The sequence below is a fragment of the Periplaneta americana genome, chromosome 12, assembly GCF_040183065.1.
Source record: "Periplaneta americana isolate PAMFEO1 chromosome 12, P.americana_PAMFEO1_priV1, whole genome shotgun sequence".
NCBI classification, from domain to species: Eukaryota; Metazoa; Arthropoda; class Insecta; order Blattodea; family Blattidae; genus Periplaneta; species Periplaneta americana.
Genome location: NC_091128.1, coordinates 5812430 through 5835907, shown reverse-complemented (window position 1 = coordinate 5835907; position 23478 = coordinate 5812430). Strand labels below are relative to the sequence as shown.

The 23478-nt window shown below is 37.1% G+C and overlaps 1 long non-coding RNA gene across 1 annotated transcript in view; it reads right to left on the bottom strand.

The window, feature by feature from the left end:
* The window catches only part of LOC138710138 (uncharacterized), a 51369-nt gene that overhangs the window by 20767 nt on the left and 7124 nt on the right, over nucleotides 1-23478 (bottom strand). The window contains exon 2 of the long non-coding RNA XR_011335081.1: nucleotides 16496-16556. This is a non-coding gene — a long non-coding RNA (uncharacterized lncRNA). The remainder of the gene's footprint in view (nucleotides 1-16495; nucleotides 16557-23478) is intronic.

The window sequence follows — 23478 nt, the reverse complement described above, 5'->3', positions numbered from 1 at the left end:
GTGCCCACTCAGCATCGTGATGCACTTGGGGAGCTACGATAGGTAGTGAAATCCGGTTACGAAAGCCAGCTATAACGGCTGGGGGGGGGATCATCGTGCTAACCACACGATACCTCCATTCTGGTTGGATGATCGTCCACTTCTGCTTCGGCATGGGGTCGTGAGGCCAACAGCCGGCTGGTCAGTCTGGGCCCTTCACAGGTTGTAGCGCCACGGATTATTATTATTATTATTATTATTATTATTATTATTATTATTATTATTATTATTATTACTACAGCAGGTTAACTTTAAGTTCTGTCCACACCTGTGGAGTAACGGTCAGCGCGTCTGGCCACGAAACCCGGTTTCGAATCCCGGTTGGGACAAGTTACCTGGTTGAGGTTTTTTCCGGGGTTTTCCCTCAATCCAATACGAGCAAATGCTGGGTAACTTTCGGTGCTGGACCCCAGACTCATTTCACCGGCATTATCACCTTCATATCATTCAGACGCTAAATAACCTAGATGTTGATACAGCGTCGTAAAAAACTCTAAGTCCTATTATCTCAAAACTACAGCTCATGGAAATGATCCACTTTAGCTCAGAACGCCTCATTTATTTGTACAAGACAATAAGAATACAGCATTGCAGACTCCAATTTCTACTGAGGATGATTTGAACTTATTTTCTTCATAACAGAATAATAACTCTAATAATAAATCTAGACATTTAAGAAAATGAAATAAACTGACTTTAAATATTTTTTTATGAAATAATCTCTGATTTCCAACAGACTTAAGTATACGTATGATATTTTGTACACTTTCCTGCGATGTTAATTACATTAGTGTACTAATAGTGAACTTAGGATCATGAAATCTTTTCTGTATTGCAATAAAACAGTGGAATTTAATTGTAACAAAATATCTTGTATGTTTATGAAAAAAATATTTGGTTGGTCATGTCTAATTCATTTCATATTTCACAGCTCTTTTCCTACCTTCACTTCCTGGCACATCACGTTCTGAAAATCCTGATGATGTTGGCTCAAGAACTTTATTCCAAAAAAAATTAATAAATAATTGTAACAGGGATGGTTACATGTCAAACATTGATATATAACGGAGAGAATTTGTAAATAATTCACGTGGAGTGTAAGTAATTATCGGCGGAAGTCTTGAAATTGTAAGTAATAATACTACTATAGAGGGGAAGGGAAGAGAAATCTTTATTTTCCCGCAATTTTTTGCTTGCTCGTGGCACTCCTCTGGTAGGTACGAGAAGCTTATTGACAGATTACACTTAATCTAGCTTATGCACCCCTCTCATATACAGAGTGCTTCAAAAATACGGGGCATAATTTCAGGTATGTACTATATTTCCCACATGTAGACAATCAAAATAGTTCATTACAACATGTGTCCGGAAATGCTTCATTTCCGAGTTATGGCCTTCACAACATTGAAATTCACCGGAACGTTTTTCTTTCTGCAGGTCGTTGTCATTACAGAAGATGTTCAAAATGTCCACCTCCTGCTTGAATACAGACCTCACATCGATGTCTCATTGACTTGCGAACAAGATCCCAAACTCCAGGAGTATTGCGTATGTCCTCAGAACATGCCACAATTCGATTCCGAAGGGATTCCAAATCAGGCACCGGAGACGAATAAACCAATGATTTTAAATGGCCCCACAAGTAGAAATCGAGAGGGTTCAGATCAGGTGAGCGTGAAGGCCAAGCAATTAGGCCACCTTTACCTATCCATCGATCAGGAAACCTTCGATCCAAGTACTGGCGAGCCGTACGACTGAAGTGTGCAGGAGCGCCATCATGCAAGAAGTGAATGTGTTGACGATTGATCAGTGGAGTGTCTTCTAAAACATGAGGTATGGTGTTTTCCAGGAAGTTTGTGTACGCCTGCCCCGTAAGTCTGTTTACAAGTACATGGGGTCCAACTAATCGATCACCAATGATACCAGCCCACATGTTGAGGGAGAACCGCACCTGGTGATGAGATGAAACAGTGGCACGTGGGTTTTCATACGCCCATACAGTACATGCTGATTGTGGAAATTTGTTATGCCATCTCATGTGAACTGTGCTTCATCTGTAAATAATACTAAGGCAGGAAAGTTCGGATTTACACCACACTGCTGCAAGAACCACTGACAGAACCTAACTCGTGCAGGGTAATCTGCTGGTGACAGGGCCTGTACACGTTCCGGCGAATTTCAATGTTGTGAAGGCCATAACTCGGAAATGAAGCATTTCCGGACACATGTTGTAATGAACTATTTTGATTGTCTACATGTGGGAAATACATACCCGAAATTATGTCCCGTATTTTTTAAACACTCTGTATATTCTAAGCCCTCTTGATCCTCTGTGATAGCAATATAACTTTGGTGATATTACGAAAGTTTCACGCTAGTGTACACTCGCGCTAAGCCCTGCATATATGAATCTGTGACAGGTTAGGTTATGTTAGTTTAGGCCATTGTTGTGCCTTGAATATACGAAACTATATCATTAATGGTCTATTGGTGGCTAGTTTAATGGCTGACATGCAAACTAAGTTGCATTATGGAAAGTGTGTGTTTATTTCATTATTATTTGTTATGCTCCACTATATTTCAGTAATTATTGGATTAATACAAGTTTTGCGTTCTTCACATTACATAGTATTGTGTGTTTTATATCTCTAATTTCCTTTTCTTCACTAGAAGTCACAATGTTTGCACGTCCATGACCACGCACCTATCAATCCAGACGCAATTTAATACATTTCCGAACAATTTCCTTTTCTTCAAATATATCCGTATAAAATCCTCAAGTTTTCAAATCCACCTCCAAAAAAAATCCCTTAGAAATTCACTTCCAAAATCACAGGAACTAACTCAGCACTAGTTTCGCCAAAAACAGTAACACTGAACTTAAAGCAAAACAATATCAATTATCGTACAAATTAGGTAAATTTACATGCTAGGTTATCAAAACTTAAAATCGCAGCACCATAAAAACAATTTTTAAAAAATCCAACACTGACAATAATATGATATAGTACTTGATTACATCCCCCCCCCCACAATTATGATATTAAATAAAACAACAAACCAACATTGTCTTTAGAAACACATTTTTTCACTTTTTACTCCAATCAATTTCCCCAAGAATTTCTTTGTAATGTCTTGTCCTTCACTTTTTATTCTTTTCCTAAACATATATTGGGCCAAGTACTTCACAAACTCTTTGTAGGCTGGTAGTGATGCTTTAACACGCCTCCATGTACTTTCTATTGTGTTCGTATGGGCTCCTGTTTCAGTATTAACGAACTCAATGCTATGGTTTACTGTTAGATGCTGGTAACCACACTTACTAAGGTTTGAATACGCTTTCCAAAAGTCTGATATTATTGTAGTTTTAGGATGGATCCAGTTTTCAATTACTTCGATTAGTGTTTTCTCACTCCTATCATGTACTGCTACTAAAAAGCATCTCCCGCTGTCCCTTTCCACTCCTCCAAAACCCACTGCCCTCCCACGAAATGATCTCTGTTATATTTTCGACGACCAAATTTGCTTTCGTCTATTTCTACTACCTTACTATCTCCTCCAACTTTTTCGCTGTTTACTTCTACAACCTCATCAATAAATTGCCTCCAGTCTGTAACAGTGTGATCTCCAAAGTAGTATTCATTTTCAATTTGTGCATTCGTACAACCATTCACAATATCATAGGTTAACAACATTTCTTCTTGCATTGTTAATTTACTCTGTGTAAACCACGATCCACATCTTATCGATTTCGTTTTTCCACACTGTTTACCTTGTATTTTTTGATGGCATCTCCATATAAGTCCATCTCGTTTACTTTTACATTTCTTCAAACTCATCCCAGAATTACATGTATTGCAGAACATTTCACTCCTAAGTAAACCACAATCACATAAAAAACCATAGAACATATCTATATTCATGGACAAAGCAACTACAAAGTTTCTATTTATAATTCCATAATTTCCATTTCTAGGCTTACATTTTAAGCCAAGAGGGAGAATTTGATACACTTCTTTTTGATATTTAATTATAGCATTCGAAATTGCCGCCATGATTCTGATGAAACTAATTTTCAATAATATTGGTTGGTTGGCAACATAATAAAAACGATATATATTGATAATTTAATTGATCGAAACGCTACTTCCGTTGCCCTATTTTTGCGGCTTTGCATATTTTTTATATTTAGGGTGGGTCCTATAATGCATCTGTTCCCTATCATTAGACACAGCCATGATTTTATTTCAAGCGAAGATTACGCCCATCCTCAGTTATGGCCTAGGACTGGTATGGAAAGAAGCAAAAATTATCTAAAAACATTAGAAAAGTCATGGAACGTTCCCTGTATGTCTAAATACATATCACCCAGACTCGTCTATGAGTTAGCGAAAAGAACTTTTCCCATCGGTAACTTAAGAACCATCCCTACGTTACTCCTACGACCTACGAAGAACCAGACAGGCAGAGGAAGAAATAGGATATTTAGCCAGGTTTCTACCACACACAAGCCATAACCACAGAACAACAAAATGATGCCACAACAGACAAAGGTGGTCCACACCTGTGCAGTAACGGTCAGCGTGTCTGGCCGCGAAACCAGGTGGCCCGGGTTCGAATCCCAGTCGGGGCAAGTTACCTGGTTCAGGTTTTTTCCGGGGTTTTCCCTGAACCCAATACGAACAAATGCTGGGTAACTTTCGGTGCTGGACCCCGGACTCATTTCACCGGCATTATGACCTTCATCTCATTCAGACGCTAAATAACCTGAGATGTTGATACAGCGTCGTAAAGTAACTTAATAAAATTAAAAAAAAATAAAAACAGACAAAGGTCAACCTTCATTTTCCTCTTGCCACTGCCAATGGACTCCTAACGAATATTCACACGTTTATCACTGAGATTGTGGCGCTGGAAATCAATTTTTAACACTTTTATCACAGCCACGACACATTTCAATTTTTAATGTATAATATATAAGCAATTATCACTACGATGACACAATAATTCTTGCAGATAACACAGAATATGTCCCTCCCACCATGATGATCTACACACTTTCACTTCACTGCCACTAGATGACTCTCGATTTCCACTAGACGACGTAGCAGGGATGCCAATATCAGCAAACGAAACTAATGTGAGGAATGTTACAGCAGGTGTGCTAAACGTGAGGAATGTTACAATAGGTGTGTAGCACATTAGGTTAGGTTAGGTGTGTAAGATTATATGAATGGTTACCACAGTTGGCGATACTGCAATAATTCTCCCACTCCACCTCAAATTACATCACAATGAAGAAATATGGCCGCCTTCTTCATCGAAGCAGGACGATTTTCCTATATAAGTAAGGAACCTATTTATTTAGGTAGGGTTAGGTGGGACCACAGCTCTCCGAGAGATCACATCGAGTTTCTACTATTCCACACTACAAAACTAAGGTATTTTCAGTGTTTGTTTCTAATTTCCTATACTGGCAATACATGACTGAAACTTCCCTCGAAGTTTAATGTTTGCAGTAAGGGATCAGTAATAAACTTAGGTAATTGTTTCGTTCGGATAAATCGCAATAAAGAGAACGCCAGTAGGGGAAGTTATGCTCACCCACACGAAATGTGCATTCGACATAACACTCACCTATCACGCAGTGTGTCTGATGAGCTAGTAGGGAAGGGGTGGTGGGTGGAGCTTCTACGTTCTGCTTATTGCAGTTTTCCCTTTCGTTCTGTCCCAGATTTATATTATTTTTTTTTTCTTCAAAATCCCCCAATTTTAGGGGGTTTTACAACATGTTGAAAAATAAAATAAATGCGGAAAACACGAACCATCATGGTAATTATTTTTATATCTGCCAAATTTAGGCCTATGTAGGAATGGCTAAGCAGCCGACCTATGTGACAAGGTTAGTGGGTTAGTTGAGGTATAGGCCTATAAGTGACCTTGTCACATTAGTAGGCTAGTTATGTATATCCCCTCGACTAACCCACTAACCTTGTCACATACCTAAGGCCACTTAGCTGTTCCCGTATAAATTTGGCAGAGAAGTGAATAATTACCTCATCTTTTGGAACTCATCTTTTTTTCTTCCTTGTAATATTGGGACTTCCGTGATTATTTAGGTTAAACTAGCAATGCTCGTACCCTGCTTCCCACACCTTCAGTTGTCTCCTCTGCAATACCAACATAACTTTGGTGACATTTCATGCTAGTGTACACTCACGCTATGCCTTGCATGTACGAATCTGTGACAGGTTAGATTAGTTTATTATTTACTTTAATGACACCGTGGTTTATCGTATTTGACACATGTTGGAAAGAATGATTTTGTAATTTGCCCTTTCAACATAGTTTGCCACAAGCTTTCCCATTTCGATAAACTATGTTGTTTCATGTCAGGTAGTATTTCGGTTTTTAGAATCTTCTTGTAGCAGATTTCCAGTTCACTGTCTTGAGATGCTTGCTTCGCTAGTTGGTCAGCAAGTTCATTGCCGAGTGCTTTAATCCAGCTGAATTCTATGATCTAGTTGTCTGAGTTTCGTCCTACATTCTTCTTATGGTTGTTGCTATCCGTATATATTGCAACTGTCTTGTCTGTCTTATCTTTTCTATTATCTTATCTAAAGCCTTCACAACTGCCATCTGTTCAGCTTGGTTATTACAACACCTTGCATCAGTCTGAATTTCAGTTTATGTGTAAGTGTTCCATCTGTAAATATTGCTATTCCCGAACCTACTCCTCTCTCACTTTTACTTCCGTCAGTAAATACTTCAAACTTGTGAGTCTTATTTTTATTCACTTCTTTTATTTTGACAATGTCTGCAGGGTGTGACCATTTGTCACACTGAACATCACGGTCAATGTTTTCTTCTCTTGTTGCATTGCATATCTTTGCGAGCTCTTGTTACTCACGGTGACTCATACCGTGTTGATGAAACATTAGAAAGTCTCTCTGGTACAAAGTATTTTAGTAAAATTGATCTTTACAGTGGCGTTTGGCAAGTGGAAATCGAAGAAAAGGATAAAGAAAAGACCACCTTTAGCACCCCACTAGGTTTTTATGAATATAACAGAATGGCATTTGGTTTGGTTGCAGCCCCAAGCACATATCAGAGATTGATGGACGGAGTACTATCCAGCCTAAAGAGAGTATCCTGTTTTATGTATATTGATGACATCGTCCTGTACAGTTCAACTATAGCAGAGCATGCTGAAAGACTTAGAGAAGTTTTACAAAGATTAAGAGATGCAAACTTAAAGCACACCCTGTGAAGTGTACATTTGCCGTGCACGAAATCGACTATCTCTCTCGGACATGTGGTAGATAGGAATGGCATTCGCCCAGACCCAAAGAAAGTACAAGCTGTACAAGAATTTCTGATTCCTAAAGATGTTAAGGAAGTCCGCTCATTTCTTGGTTTAGTTGGTTACTATCGCAGGCACATAGCAAATTTTGCTGAGACTGCAAAACCATTTATCGAACTTACAAGAAAAGATAAACAGTTTGTATGGCTAGAACCACAACAAGAATTCTTTGACATATTGAAAAATGCCTTGTGCAGTGAACCTACTTTGAAATATCCCGATTTTAAACAACCGTTCATTTTAGCGACTGACGCCTCAGGAGTTGCCCTCGGAGCAGTGCTATCTCAAAAGATTGGTTCGGAAGAGCATCCCGTAGCATACGCCTCTAGAGTTTTGAATAAAGCTGAACAAAATTATAGCACGACAGAAAGGGAATTACTAGCACTTGTATGGGCTACGAAACACTTTTGTTGTTATCTATATGTTCATGAGTTCATAGTCATGACCGATCACACAGCTGGTTAATGAGCTCAAAGGAACCAAATTTTAGACTACTTCGTTGGACTTTAAGACTTTCTGAATTTCCATTCCAAGTCCAATACAAGCCCGGTAAACGTCACCAAAACGCTGACACTTTATCTCGAATGCACAATGTTTTCGCTATAAAAAGTGAACAGACAGTCAATCACTCAGAAATCTTCAGATGGCAGAATCAAAGTACTTAGAATGGGTAGCAGATACAGAAAGATTTAAGTTAGACGAAAACGGTATTCTGTTTTGTTTCGATACAAAGCAGTTGAACTCAGAGCAACGGTTAGTTGTTCCTTGTCCTATGAGAAATTTGATTTTGAATACTTACCATGATACTCCTATTGGTGCACATCAAGGTCAAAAACGTACATTCGAACTGCTTAGGCCGAGTATGAAAACTGATATTGAAAATTACATCACGAAATGTGTATCTTGTAATGAGAGAAAGATGGGAGGCACCCTATAGCTCTGTTACAGAACTTTGCTACTTGTTTAAAGCCTTTTGAACTAGTAAGTATGGACATAGTTGGTCCATTTCCCAAAACAACTTCAGGTAACACATATTTGTTGACTTTTATGGACACTATCACAAAGTATAGCGAAGCAATCCCGATTCCTGATTAAACTGCTGAAACAAAAGCTAGAGAATTTGTTACGACGATAGTAGCACGACATGGCACTCCGAAAAAGCTACTTACAGATCAGGGTAGAAACATCTTGTCTAAATTATTTAAAGATGTTTGTAAATTGCTACAAATTCAAAAAATACAAACGAGTCTGTATCACCCTATGTCGAATGGCTTAGTGGAATGCAGCCATCAAACATTCACTAACATGTTATCACATTTTGTACGTGCAGATCAGAAAAATTGGGACAAATGGATAGCAATAGTCCAGATGGCATACAGGAGTACACTGCACTCCGTAACGGGATATTACCCACATTTTTCGCTTCACGGTAGTGAAATGCAGCTCCCATTTCCTATCGATATCGTTCCGAAATTTTCGAGAAGTAACATAACCAATGAGCATGTCGAAGTTTTAGCAGATAAACTAGAAAAAGCTTACAAGGTAGTAAGAAACCAAATAGCTCCAAGTAAGACTGCACAAACAAAGCAGTACAACAAAGATCCTAGTGTAAAGTTTCGTTGTCTCAAGGTAGGAGACTTTGTATTTCTACACTCTCCAGCAATTAAGAAAGGTGTAACGAAAAAATTGTCGAAACCATGGATTGGTCCATTTCAGGTTGTAGAGAAACTGAATGAAATGAACTACAGAATTAAGTTCAAAGATGGTAGAATATAGGTAGTGCACCTAAACTGGTTGAAACTATGTCCCCCAGAGTCTCAAATTAAAGAAGGCAAGTTTCGTCCCTGGCAAGCAGACGAAGACAGTAGTTTCAGTGAAGCGGAAACCATCGAAATAATTAGAGACGACCCGAAGTCGTACGAAACTCCCCGTGAGGAACCAGTAGCAGTGGATAGTGACAACGGATGATCCTCGGAAGACGATATTCCTCTTAGTTACGTGTTCCCCAGAGTGATGATTTCAATGAGGAAGATGATGTACCTCTAGCTCAGCTAAGGTATTATTACAAGCTGCACCGAGAAAGGTAACCGCATAAACTAATGACCTTCCTTACTTACTTACTGGCTTTTAAGGAACTCGGAGGTTCATTGCCGCCCTCACATAAGCCCGCCATTGGTCCCTATCCTGAGCAAGATTAATCCAGTCTCCACCATCATATCCCACCTCCATCAAATACATTTTAATATTATCTTCCCATCTACGTCTCAGCCTCCCCAAAGGTCTTTTGCCCTCCAGCCTCCCAACTAACACTCTATATGCATTTCTGGATTCGCCCATATGTGCTACATGTCCTGCCCATCTCAAACGTCTGGATTTTATGGTCCTAATTATGTCAGGTGAAGTATACAATGCGTGCAGCTCTGTGTTGTGTAACTTTCTCCATTCTCTTGTAACTTCATCCTTCTTAGCCCCAAATATTTTCCTAAGAACCTTATTCTCAGACACCCCTAATCTCTGTTCCTCTCTAAAAAACTGAGAGTCCAAGTTTCACAACCATACAGAACAACCGGTAATATAACTGTTTTATAAATTCTAACTTTCAGATTTTTTGACAGAAGACTAGATGACAAAAGCTTCTCAACTGAATAATAACAGAGATTTCCCATATTTATTCTGCGTTTAATTTCCTCCCGAGTGTCATTTATATTTGTTACTGTTGCTCCAAGATATTTGAATTTTTCCACCTCTTCGAAGGATAAATCTCCAATTTTTATAGTTCCATTTCGTACAACATTCTGATCACGAGACATAATCATATACTTAGTCTTTTCGGGATTTACTTCCAATCCTATCGCTTTACTTGCTTCAACTAGAATTTCCGCGTTTCCCCTAATCGTTTGTGGATTTTCTCCTAACATATTCACGTCATCAGCATAGACAAGAAGCTGATGTAACCCGTTCAATTCCAAACCCTCTCTGTTATCCTGAACTTTCCTAATGGCATATTCTAGAGCGAAGTTAAAAAGTAAAGGTGATAGTGCATCTCCCTGCTTTAGCCTGCAGTGAATTGGAAAAGCATCAGATAGAAACTAGCCTATACGGAATCTGCTGTAAGTTTCACTAAGACAGTTTAATTAATCGAACTAGTTTCTTGGGAATACTAAATTCAATAAGAATATTATATAAAACTTCTCTCTTAACCGAGTCATACGCCTTTTTGAAATCTATGAATAACTGATGTACTGTACCGTTATACTCCCATTTTTTCTCCAATATCTGTCGCATACAAAAAATCTAATCAATAGTCGATCTATTACGCCTAAAACCACACTGATGATCCCCAATAATTTCATCTACATATGGAGTTAATCTTCTCAAAAGGATATTCGACAAAATTTTGTACGACGTCAACAAAAGTGACATTCCTCGAAAGTTACTACAGTTAATCTTGTCCCCCTTCTTAAAAATAGGTACGATTATGGACTCCTTCCATTGTTCTGGTGTAATTTCTTTTTCCCAAATTGCAAGTACAAGTTTATAAATTTCGCTAGATAATGCGCTTCCACCCTCTTGTATTAATTCTGCTGGAATTTGATCAATACCTGGAGACTTGTACTTTTTCAGATTTTCTATCGCAATTTCGACTTCAGAAAGTGTGGGTTCCGGTATAAATGGCGCAGCAGTTTGTATTTGAATTTCGTCCTGATCATTTGTATTTGGCCTATGTATATTTAGTAGTTGCCCAAAATAGTTTTTTAGTAGATTCAATATTCTGAAATTAAAGGATGAGAAAACTAAGCAACGTTATCAGGTTGAAATTTCAAATAGGTTTGCTGCTTTAGCAACTGCTGACGAAGCTGAGGAAGAGTTAGATGTTAATAGCGTGTGGGACAATATCCGAGATAATATCAAAATTGCAGCTGAGCAGAGCATAGGTTATCATGAAACTAAAACTAATGACCTCACCATGACAAATTCTGATGTGACGTCTGCTTCCTATGTTTCCTCTCGCCGTGAAGATATGAACCCAGATGATGATGATGATAGTTCTAACTTAGATAATGATGAGGTAACTGAACCCAACGTAGGACGGAATAGTGATGAAATGTCCTCCCTTAGATATAATTTACGTTTCAGACCAACTGATTAGATTATTTCGTTTCAGACTGTACACTCACTACTACACTCCTGCTCACGACAGTAGTTTGTGATTCAGTAATTAAAATAAATTAATAAAGTAATGCAGAGAGTAACCGAAATTGAAAGCACTCTTATTGAATTTAGACAATCCATTGATATAACCGCAATGGACAAGCTCCTTACTTTGTCTTCACAAGTGACAGGCAATTTTATGCTCTCATGGAAGAGAATGATCTATCTCAAAGTAGAGATGAATTGTACATGTTATGTCCCCCAGATGTTATTTTTTTCAGCCTCCTTGCAATCACATTGTTTAGCAGCTCTATTTTTTTTTAAATCCCAGGAAGCAATGAGACTGTGTGACCGACGGCTGGTTGGACCACACAGGTGACCTGTATGGTACAGATCGTACCAGAATAATTATTGGGTGTACAGCGTACCAGCTACCGTACGTATGACTAGAAGTTGTCATAACCCAAACGCTACACGACCGTCAACTTTTACATTTATTATCCAAGGGACAGGTATTATTAATATATCTGCAAACTGTCATTTTTATTCTGATCAGTTTAAACTGTTTCCCCATGTTTTTGGAAAACTGTACCCAGTATATGAGCCTAACGATGTTATTGTCCCTGATATAACTTCTGAAATAGTTAATCCAGATCTAAATCTATGTGAACAACATGTCATTACTTAAGAATATGCTTCCAAATATTAAAGATTTTAATAATGATTTGTAATTCCTCTATGATTACAAGAGAAGATTAAAAGTGTAAAATCTAAAGTAGAAGAATCCCCCACACAAGTAAGTGCAAACCCCTGGCTAATTGCTTTAACCATAACAGGAGTTATATTGTGTCTTGCTTGTATGCTACAGATGTACCGACAATGTCCACGTCTGCATGGTGTCCGGTTATATCAGCTCACCCGCAAATAACCAGAGACAGCAGAACCTTTACGAGAAGGCCAGAACGAGACTGAGCTTGGCCCAGTGCAAGAAACCAGAACTCCCATCCCTACTGCGAGGAAACCAGATATATCAACCGATGTCTGCGCTGACCCAGCTTCAACCAACACAGTCTTCGCCGGATCTATATTTGTCTCCAGGGCCTAGATACTACTCTTCATTATGCAACAGTCATCTCTTCACCTCAATGAAGAAAATTTGTATTGAAGAAGATTATTCTTTACTGATCATTTTTGTGAATGACATCACTATTCTTGTATCTAACATGTAAGTGTTAAGTCTCACTACAGATAAGAGATCTGTAACGTTAAATCAGCATATCACTTTGTGTGCAAAAAATTCGTAAATACTATCGAGTTAAATGACAGACACCCTGCAAAGTTATAAATTAAAACATCCAGGAACTCAGTTTACATTAAATTATGCCTCGTCACGTAAATGGATTACTCATTTAATGCATAGATACATCAGATTTATTAAATAGCAGCAGTCCTACCGCCATTATGATATCAATGTCATCAATTATATAAATTTCGATCTATTGCTTATGAAAGTCAAAATCTTTGGCACTTCGCCCTCCATAAAGACTTTTCTTATAATTTGTAATGTGAATGATACAACACTAGCTTACAAGACACAGACAATCCATATCCTCAATAAGAATGAATGATGGCCTCTAGAATGGATTAAAATCCTGCAAGCCTGAATGATTATGAGGGCCACTAGCGAGGGAACTACACCCCGTAAGCCTAACAGAAAAAGGTCTACTAAGACTTGTGTGATAGTCATACTTCACAGGATCCGACATGTCTTGCCATTCATTTGATTAGGAGTAAAAGCACATGCCTATTACAGCATCGTCTTTTAAAAAGAAGAGGGCATTGTTGTGCCCAAGGATTATGAAACGCAATCATAACTTTGTTATGGCCATAAGCAATACATTTTCACTTTATTTGAAAGTAATGAAATCGTACATTCAGTTTAATCATTGAAGACAGGAGGCAGCTTCCTGTTGCGATTACAGTTGTGCATCTTAGTGAAGTCAGCAAGAAGCAAAGTCCAGTCCTTGAACAAGACAGGAAATGTGTACGCTTGCATTTTAGCGCAAAGCCATTCTTACGCAACAGCTGACATATAACGAAAAATACTCAGATTATGCAGCAATCATTAACAAACCGCGTCTCTTGCAAGACTTCTAATTGGTGATCATTTTGAATTCTGATTTTCTATTGGTTCAATCAAAAACAGACATTAAATCGTGAGAGTTCCTTAAATCTGTACTGTTCCAAGTGACAACAGGAAATGCCGATCCGAAATAATGGTTAGGAATCGGAAGTGTGGTGTTCGGTCAATGCAATACCGTCTTTTTAGAAGATTCGCGGGCAAAATAGCGTCACTCTGTTACGTCGCAAGGGCGTGGTTCGAGAACTTATAAAAGGACATGAAACGTCCAAATTGTGATCATTAGTCTTTGGTCAAGACAGCAGTCATGCAGTAGCGGTCGTAACTTCCAGACGTCCAGAAAGAAGGCAGAAAATGGCATCTTCTTTGAATAGCACAGGGTTCGCCTTACAGAAACTAAGTAAAATTAACTATTCAATTCTCATACTTTACAATTAACAGCCATTACGATACTTCAGAAATAATCCTTCCATTTCAATACTCCATATTTATCTGTTCTAATTTGATATTTTGTTAATAAACTTAGTAATAGTGAATTTCTAGAAAGCCTGAAATCACATTCTAAATAAGGAATCCCTCCTATCCATAAGGAGGAAGTACAGTATATAAATCGTCAGAGAGATAGGAAGTGCAATGCAGTGCTAATTCGTTTGTGTTGTCTTGATAAATTTGTTGCTATGCCAAAAAGGGCACAACAAAATATTTTGGTTTTCGTAAGTGGGATATAACTCGCGATTTTCTCAAAGATAAGCCATCCGCCCTGTTCGTGGTAGAGGGCACAACAGTACTATGTAGCAGAGTGAGTGGATAGGAATACTTCTCTCTATCTCTATTTATAGGTGTTCACATATTAAGACACTAATAGTAATTCATAGCGTGTCAGCCCATGTAGGGCACCGGCCCTTATGCACTATGTTTTCTCTTTCCCTGCTTTGCACACCTTTCACTGATCCTTGCAGTGATGATGAATGTGAGCTACTGCAAATCAATTTGTCATCCTGTTCCCGTTAATTGAAGTTTTATTTTGGACAGTTTTCTTTGTTAAGAGTTTATCCATTATTTCCATTATCAGTTACAATGGCCTATGCAGTATTTTGTTAAGGGGAGTCATTATTAAAATTAAGTACAATTTACATTCTCAGTATTTAAAATTTTGTGTATTATTATTATTATTACTATTATTATTATTGTTATAAACTGAGTTTTCACAGGGGATGTGAAACTACAGTCCTGAGAAGAACATAGTCATGCTGTGGCTGCATAGAAACATTTGCCAATGTAAAATTTTCACTAACCGTGCGCGAATCTTACCAGACATTTTGTTAAAAAAATTGTAAAATTGAGTTTGTGGTGGTTTAGACACATCAGAGAATCGGGAACGATAATAAGAAGTTTACATTAAAAATATGAACTGTCAAATGCACAAAATATTAAACGGACATTTCACAATAAAGTCAGAACCCAAACGAACAGGTGAATACCACTCTTAAAATGAGTTTAAAGTCGACAATGCACAATATTTAACAACACCTACACTGCGGAACTGTCAAAACTACTTTCTCAATATGTTTCACAAGTTTAATTTCTTATTGTGTCAGCTTCATTTTATTACAAGATCAGTACTAGGTAGTAGATCTTTCTATAACAAAGAAAGCATTGTTGCAATTCGAATGTTCCACAGCACCAAAGAACAAAGGCTTGTAATAATACACTCTAAACAAATAAGTAATAACATAAGGTACAGTACTACCCACAGCAAAGAAAGAAAGAGAGGAAGGAAAGAGCGAAAGAAAGATAGTCGGATAATCTGCCAATCGGTTAATAGGGTGACGGGTTCTACTTACTCCAGCACTATTATGTCAATACCAATTTCAAACCTCGTACTCCATCTAGCATCCACCTTGGCCTCCACTCAGGGTTGCCAAACGTAAGAATGCTCTGGCTGTAACTCTGTTTAAGTGTATATTACTGTTGATTACTGGCTTTACCTATGGCATGCAAGCTCCTTCACTTAACTGTGCATTGTACATGTGCTGTGTCACATCCTTCGACTTAAGAGGAATAAACAGTGCAGTCTCCCCTGTTTATGGAGTGTACGGCCAAGTGCAACATAGTTTACTACACATATGGTGGAAAATTGTGCACATATTGTTTGGCAAGGCGTTGCTAAACTTTTTGACCCCACCTTTACTTGCCAGTTATTATCAGTTGTTTTAAAGTTTATGTGAGACCAAAATAAAAACAATTTTCCCGTATGTTAACATGAACAGTTCCTTGAGGGTTATGAATATTTTAATACCAAAATTGTTCAAAATATTCAGAACAAAAAGATGTGGACTGGGTGTAAATGTCATTGGCTTTAAAGCTTAAGTAGCCACCTAAGCATTCTGCAATATATTTTAGGTCCTATCAGCAGCGTAGATGCTGAAAGATTTTTCAGTAAATACAATTTAATGTAGGAAGTAATAAGACAACACGAATGATGGAAGAAAATGTACAGGCGTGTTCCTTCTATGATTTCTTTGTTACGAATTCATGAACATGATTAACAGGGTCATAAATTAAATTAGTACCTCTATGTAAGTATTATATTAATCCCCAATATTTTCAAAAGACATGACCTATCCTCCTATATTGACGTAGAGTCCATGTCTTCCTTCAAAACGCCACAGAACGCAAAATGACGAATGTATGAAAGCTACAAAATGCTAAATGTTAAAATCAAAATGCTAAATTTCTAAAAATCGTAACCCCTAACAATGTAGTCTTTGTAGTTTTGTATAACAGAGTTAATTACTTACAGGCTTTAGCAGTGGATAATCTTCAGAAGCCTCTCTGATGTTCGGAAGGCTGAAGATTCATCTGTGAAAAGAAAAGAAACCAGTAATTATTATGTTCAAAAATTTGTCACTGGATTATATATTCGACTGCATTGATTAATAATTTTAATACACACTAAGATTTAGTAGCCAGTTCGGTATTACTGAGCACAGTTACATTCAATACCCAAGAACTATTCCATTTGCTTAAAGTGCCAGCCATATACTGAAATGGTGTCTTCTGGGAAATAGCTGGTTGAAACAATATTACTAATTTTAAATCTCCAAAATGTTCAACACAGAAAACACCTGATAAACACAAGCTAGATATTTTGATAACTAGTCAATACAGAGGTATACAGGCCAAAGGGGATGCGAACCCATGCTGCGCTCCTGGCTGTCCATGACAGTGAAGATCGAGAGTTTGTCCCTGGACGTGAAGGGCTGAATGAATTGAAAGAGAGGGAAATGGGAAGAGAAACTTTAAAAGGTTCCTTGCAAGGGAGTTTGGGGCTGAGAAAAACTGAGGCCACTTGTCTCATTTCGGGTTTTGCTGCTCCACTGAAGGAGCTCTAGAAAATTTTGGAGGGAAAAAAGCCGAAAATGGACGTAACCTAATAGCTACCACGTCATGGGGGGAGAGAGAGGAAGAGGAGGCATTCAACAAACTGTAGTTACTATCTTTATTTGCGTGGTGTTTGTGGGCCAACCTGCATTGTAGGCCCTAACGTTACGCCCCTGAAAAACTAGAAAGGTATTGAAGCTTCAGTGGCTTCTAAGCGTCACCATGGCAACTGCTCAAACTAGCCAATCAGAGACCATGTGAACAGGCCAACATTGCCGACTGTTTCACAGCGAGCACATGCTTTGTTTGGAAGTGCTGAATCTTCGTTGCTGTGTTACAGCAAGTATTGGTGTTCTGTTGTTGCTATTGTTTTCGTAGATGTTTTGTTGTTGATGAAGATAGGCTTAGTTTGAGTTTAGTTGTGAGTGTATTTGTAACGCGATTTATAGTGTCCGTGTGTTTCACTCATACCATGTCGTAAGGCAGATGGTGGCACAAAACGAGCCACAGGCTCACATGGAACAAGGAGTGCTGCAAGGGACAGCAAGAAGAAACGGAAAAGACGCTCCTCTTCCAAGGCAGGCGAGAGAAATGGTTTGTAATGTGCGGGACTATTTCGAGAAAGAAGAGACAATGGCGGGCCTCTTATTCCTGTACAACAGGTGGTAAATAGTGCTGCAGAGGCTCTCAAAATAGGAAAGAACACCATCATTACAATAGGAAAGGAAAATTTTAAAATAAATGAGCAAGAAAATGGACCTTCCTGACTTGAAACCCTGGGAAAGAAAAGCAAAGGAGAAAAGCAGGTGACAAATTTAGATGCCTTTCAGGAGGAGCAATCTGGCGGCATGTATATTTATAATACTGACGGGAGGAGCATCCTACGTTAAAAGAAGTTGCAAACTTCACTTCGAGATGCAGATCTTTTCCACAGCAGTGTTTCTTCTCTGCACACTGTCTTAAAGAATTTAGGTTTCAAGTATAAAAAATCAATGGTCGTAAGATATTAATGGAGAGAAATTATCGCTTACATATTAGCCTATGTACCATATTCACATTCATTCACACATTTATTATTATTATTATTATTATTATTATTATTATTATTAGTCCGGTCTAAGACTACCGTATGATACAAATTTGTGAGTTCACAATTTCGTGTCAGCTGCTTAGTTCCGACATGGCAGACAGGTGGTGCAAAGAGCCACACTGCACTACTGCACAACTTCACAACGTCGCGTCGCTCCCTTTCTGCATCTGCGAGAGAGAACTGTCAATATCTTTCTAGTTTTGCATAGACTGTAGTTGCAACATGAAACATATGGTCTCTTCTCCTTAGTTGCAACTTACTGCATGAAATGTATAGTCTCTTCTCCCTAGTTGTGACTTATTGCTAGAGCCCTGAATTTTACATGCTAAAAGTTAATATTGTTCCTCACTATAGCTCATAAATATAGACGCCACGCCCCCACTTCTTTGAGATGTCATTCAGTATTTTCCTTCGGTACCGCTAAAGGTCTCTAATCCTCTTAACCACCATTTACAAAGTAGCGCACGATTTATCATTGCCATGCCTCCACTTCTTTGAGATACCATTCTTGCCATTCAGTATTTTCCCTTTGGTATCGTTGAAGGTCTTTAATCCTCTTATCCACCACTTACAAATTAGGACACGGTTTACAAGATCCATTGCTCAGTCCTTCTGACTCTGTTGTCTATTATTACATATCGGACTCTTGTGAACTAAGCTTAAAACCCTCCTCACGGACACTACTTCTATTCATCTACACTCAGTGTCAAATTAAAGCTGAAAGTCCATAGTGTATGATGAACTTAATATTTTCCCTTTAATAGTTACTAGTTTTGTCTGAAAGACCATTAAAATTCTTACTTCCTATTCCAGCAATTGGTGAAATTTTTCCATCCACATTACATACATTCTTATGAAACAGTACAGTCCATGAAACCACATTTCCGAAGCGAGTTAAGTATGCAAAAATTATCTGAAATATGAAAAAAATAACAGCTCATAACAGAAAAAATGAAAAAGATATTAAAAAAAAATATTTACACTAACAAGGGAAACTTTACATCACACCCCTTTCACATTTTATTGGAACACGGCTCATTTCGAAGCTCGTGCAAACGAGAATAAGGAACGACCTTGCAAGTATGCCGAAGTTGCTTCTAAAGGGCGTAAATCCTAGTTGAGAGTCACTGCATGCCAATTAGTATACTTTATAATTATATCATCGTTCACGTAGCTCAACCATTAGTGACGTGCCTTTCGAGTAAAAGTTCTCGGTTCAATTCCCGGCTACTTTTTATTATTTTGACATTTTAAAACAAAAGCATGTAGAGGACTGGACTTCTGAATACCGATGCTTGGATGTGAGGATTATGACGTTGAAACTTTTGAAAATATGAAGAATATATATGCTTTAACACAGCACAAGGAAAAAATCTGGAATTTATTTGTTGTAGTATTATGCTACGATGTGTTGTTTTGATCATATGTTCAGTAATGAGACCTTCCACTATCATTCACTGCAGAATTAAGTTGCTTTGTTCGCAATAAAATAAGTAAGATACTTTTATTTTATTAGTTTAGAGTAATCACATTTGTTTTGTCTTGTTTTTTTTTTTTTTGCCATTAGATTTCAAACAATGAAAGAATAATTAAAAAACTAACAAAAAGGATTACACAAGAAAATAAAACATTATTATAAGACAAGATGACAAGATGTGTATATGATTTGGACACAGGTCTTCTACTTAACAACTAAACACGCTATCCGTTGAGTTACCTCTGTGTCCTTCAGAAGCCATTCCATGTCCATTACACATTTACATACAATGTTTTGTGATTCTTGTAACGTTATTTAAGCCCTTTTAATCATAACTTCGGCATGTTTTGATTTTATATTTTGATTCAGATCTCTCAGAGCAATGAAATAAGTTATCATTTGTTAAAATCTGGAGGGGGGAGCAATGAAAAGTTCCCTTGTAAGAAAATGCAAATTTTTACTTTCATACTTCACATCTGTCGTCAATTTGCAAAAGGGGACATGTCCAAAATAACAAAGTCTTGGAAAATCGCAAAAACTATAGCCTAACTAAGTTAAATTAAAATGTTCACATATTTTCTTCTAATTAGATCACTATGGGTACATACATTCAGGATCCATGAACATTTTAATTTTTTAAGACTGTTATGTTTTTTTTTTTTTTTTTTTTTTTTTTTGCGATTTCCCAACACTTTGTCCCCTTTTGCAAATCGACGACAGACATCAACCTTAACCTAGGCCACATACAATAGTTATTTAAAAAGTGTTACGGGCGAGACATTAATGGCATGTCCATAATACTGTCATTGGATCTATAATTTCCTATGAGATGAAGTAACATTATTATTTTTATATCAGATGAGTTCAAACAAGAGAGTAACAGAGTTTCGAAAAAGATTGAAGATTAGCCAATCAAAATATCTTAAACATTTGGCAAAGGAGTGACAGAGAGATGTTAAAAGAAGAGAAATTGGGCTGAAAAAAAAAGCAAACACTAAAAAATAAGAAAGTACAGTATACACAGCATGTGAAACACTAAAAAAAATTGCTTATACTGTAGATGTCCACGAACTATGGGGAAGTCTTTGAATAGAGTAAGTAAAGTATTACCAAATAGCCCTCACAAAAATTGATTTTACGGAAGAGCCCTCAAGCAAAGAATTTCTTTGTCACAAGAAAATCTACCCACAAGACATATAGGGTGCTATTCATAGACATTTCGCAGCACGCGCTACGAGCATACTAAGCTAGCTCCGGCTATCCACTGGTTACTTGTACAGAATTCAAATCATATCCTATCGCTAATGCTGGTTTATGAATAAGAAAAATGCTGATCATCCACCGAAAGCCCGCGCTAAAAATGTCTATGAATATGGCCCATAATGAGCAAAGTGAAAATAAAATTTCTGACTTTGCTGTAAAGGCAAAATGAAACCTTTTTGCTTCCTACCACGGATGATGTTAGCTTGCAGTGAAAAGTATAAAAGCCAATATTACTACTCCAGAGGAGTTCTATAACTGCGCAAAAGAAATTGATCCTGGCATTAAAATGAAATATATTAATGCTGCTGAAAACTGAAGCTGTAAGAGGACTGTTAGAAGCTAGATGGGAATAAGTGACTTACATTTCAAATTTGCAAAGCCTCCACTACTTTACCATTGCAGAAAAATGTGACACCTTAGTTGTGGGTCAAACCTCTATTAATGCCAACACCAAATGAACTTGTTACTGTTCTTCCATCAAGCAATGAGCATTGCACAATTTTAGAAACAAAACCAACTATTGTGAACAATGGGGATTTTGTTTTCGTTCACTTAAAAGAGAGTATAAAAGAAGATAGTAGAGAGAAAAATTATTATGCTATTGTATTACACATATGGGACGATGGAGGATATTGTTCACTTACTAATTTACATGTATTCTAACACATCAAAGCATTGGATTCGGCCAGGAGAAAATGATAATTCCTTTCAGACAATTTGTACATTTTTAAGGCAGTTTGCTCCCCAACATCGTTGCACACATGATGCCCTAACTATATACAAATCTTAAATAATTAAGGCCCGATTGTATAAACCATTTAATCTTAGATCAGAGGTTAAATTGATCCTTGTTTCAGCTGAACTTGGAATTTTGTGTTGTATAAAGTCTAATCTGAGATTAATTTGTCTCAAACTAAAGTCAACTTTGACTGAAAAAATTTCTCCGATTAAGTTAGATGATCCAAGTTCAGTTATTTCTTTTCTGTTTGAAATATACGAGTGACAGATTGTGCAAATAAAATATCCATTATTATTAATATTAATAGATATGTTAGGTACATTTATATATATTTATTTCAATTTCTTGCCTTAATACACAAACATTCTTATATTTTATAAGGCTCTATCATGTTCAGCAGTATCAAATAACATAACCTATAATTATATTATGTTTATAACAATCATTAATTATTAATGGATATGATAGGTACATTCATAAATGTTCAATTAACTGTATTACTAAACGAAAATTGTCGTTTTATAAGGCTTTATTATGTTTAGCAGTATCAAACACCATAACATGATAACAACGTGGAGAACAGTCAATCTCCTTCTTATTGTCCGCCATTATTTACATTGTACAAAAAAACCAGTGTCTCCAACAGAGTGTAATACGGAAAGTCGCCAAAAAGTAGTTGCAAAGTCGCTAGATTTCTCATTATCAACAAAGAAAGATTAAATTTTGTCACTATGGGGTGCTAAAAAGGTCACTAAATCCCTATTTAAGCAATATAAAAGTTAAAAGAAATTGTTGTTGAAAAAAGAGTTAAAGTCGCTAGATTGGCAACACTGAACAAACCTGTATAACATGGTCCGCGCATCACGTATTTCACCTGTTTATGCGATGTTGCCAAATCCTTTTCACGTGAACTTAGATTGCATTTGAACCAAGGTAATTTGATCGCAGAAAAGTTTTATACAATAGAAGAAGTGTCTGAACTCGGTTTACTTTTCGATCTTCGATCAAAGTTGATCTTTAGTCAGGGAGTTTTATACAATTGGGCCTAAGTGTTCCAAAATAGAAACCACCAAAGAATACCATATTGCAAAAGAATTTAATTTAGGAATATCACTTCTTAACGAACAAATTTCAAATGTACACAATCCTTTGTTTAATTTAGGCCTATTTAAATTCATCAACATTTACAAACCTCCGTAATTAGCGCCTTCCAACATTATTTTACTCAACCTTCCCTGTATGACGTAATACCCTCATACACACTTTGTAAGCCTGCTTGTGTCCATCATTCAACAATATAACCTAGCAGCTTCCAACACCACACGCAAGTCCTAAAGAAGAGATTGAAAACTATTAATTACTAGCTAAGCACATATATTTTTTTTTTTCGTTTGAATATTTGCAGTTGCATATGGCCTGGTTGATTTACACAACTTGCAACAATCTTCCTTATGGAAAACTACAACATTATTAACATCAGTTATAAAAGCCAACGAATGTTCAACATAAACAAATAGCTACAAACAATACCATTTTTCATACAATGCATTAATGGAAGATAAAATTTTCTTCATTGTTATATTGTTATATTTTAACCAACTTATCAATTAGCAGTAATTATTTTAACTATTTTAATTTTTTACATTGTCTGTGTGCTAATCCAGTAATGTGTTCATATAGCCTATTGTTACATTTATATCAAAATGATCTGAAGATGGCAAAACATTTGCCGAAAACGTCCACCTATGTAACACTGTCAAACACATCATGCTAATTTAGCGAATACACTTCACTCAGCAATTGATAAGCTTTTTGATGGCAAACAGTCAAT